Below are 1,436 nucleotides of genomic sequence, written 5' to 3'. Positions count from 1 at the left end.
GGCAGGTGGGTGGAGATGAGCCTACTATCAGGTCAGCCCATAGCACAGCAGAGCAGGCTCGACGGGCCGGATGGCCAACTCCTGATCTATTTCTTATTTTCTTAATCCTTGGTTTCACTCGTTCACAGGATTCGAGGATTGCTGGAGTCATGTGCGATTTCCTGCCATAGTTGGATCAAGCCAGTTTTCCTATTGGTAAAATGCAGACATCAGATGGATAAAATTGTGGTGCAGAAATATTACAAGGATACAAACTGTGTGAAACGTGAAAGTCTGCAGACACCCAGTTCCACAGGGAAGCAAAGGCCATCTCTGCACAGATAGTCGTAAAAACACAGAAATGCTGGAGAGCCCGGCTGGTCTTGCAGCGATGATAGGAGGCTTCTCCAGCATTTTTATTCGGGCCCCTGCCTGCTCTTTGTTCATACCTTGAGGAAGGGCTCAGGCTTGAATGTCAGTTTTATGTCTACCTCCTATCGTCGCTGTGGGACCAGCCGGGCTCCTCCAGCATTTCTGTGTTTTCACAAAGGTAGAAACCATGTTCTCGCTTGTTCTCAAGACTGTAACACACTTTTGGAATATGTTGCTGCATGAAACAGTACAGGCCCTTTGGCTCACAATGTTGTGTCAACCCATGCACACCTACTCCACAACAATCCAATCTTTCCCCCCCCCCCCTCACACCCAGACCCTTCTAGTTTTCTTACATCCATGTGCCTGTCAAAGAGTCTTTTAAATGTCCCCATTGTACCAGCCTCCACCACCACCCCTGGCAATGCATTCCAGGGCCCCCACCACTCTCTATGCAAAAAATCTCTCTGATGTTTCCCCAAACTTCCTCCACTCACCTGAAACAACTTTAATGGCTGTTTAAAGCCTGTACATAACTGTCAGTCGTTCCACTGGGGGGGTAGAACCCTGCAGAGAGCGCTGTGTCTCCTCTCTCCGCTCTCCCTGGGTCCGCACCAGCTCCCGCAGCGTGGCCAGTTTTAATTTTTTTTTACCTCTATTAAGTTGCCTCTCATCTGCTGGAGAGGGTGAACTCGATGGAACGTTGGTTCCAATTCATATTTTTTGCCCCAGGGATTCTGAGGCAGAATCGATGGTAGGTGCAGTGGCCCGATCGGATTTGAATACGTTTGTCCACCAGAGGGTGCAAGGCACCCAGTTCCACAGGGAAGCAAAGGCCATCCATCTCTGCACAGGGTGGTCAATAATCCCAGATCAGAACCTGGTCCAACACCGAGTCCTTCAACGAGTGGCAGGGGTTACATCCTCCACATGTTGTCAGTGGAAAACTGAATGGAATATTTTATCTATTAACATTTTACTGCTGGATCTAATAATGAAACACATTGCTCAGTCATGGACAAAGATAAAATCAGAAACATAATTTATTCGTTGTTTTGCTGCAGTGTCACAGTGCAAACGTTTCT

The sequence above is a fragment of the Narcine bancroftii genome, chromosome 5 (genome assembly GCF_036971445.1).
Source record: "Narcine bancroftii isolate sNarBan1 chromosome 5, sNarBan1.hap1, whole genome shotgun sequence".
Classification (NCBI taxonomy): Eukaryota; Metazoa; Chordata; class Chondrichthyes; order Torpediniformes; family Narcinidae; genus Narcine; species Narcine bancroftii.
The sequence above is the reverse complement of the archived record's forward strand: the minus strand, read 5'-3'. Positions refer to the sequence as shown.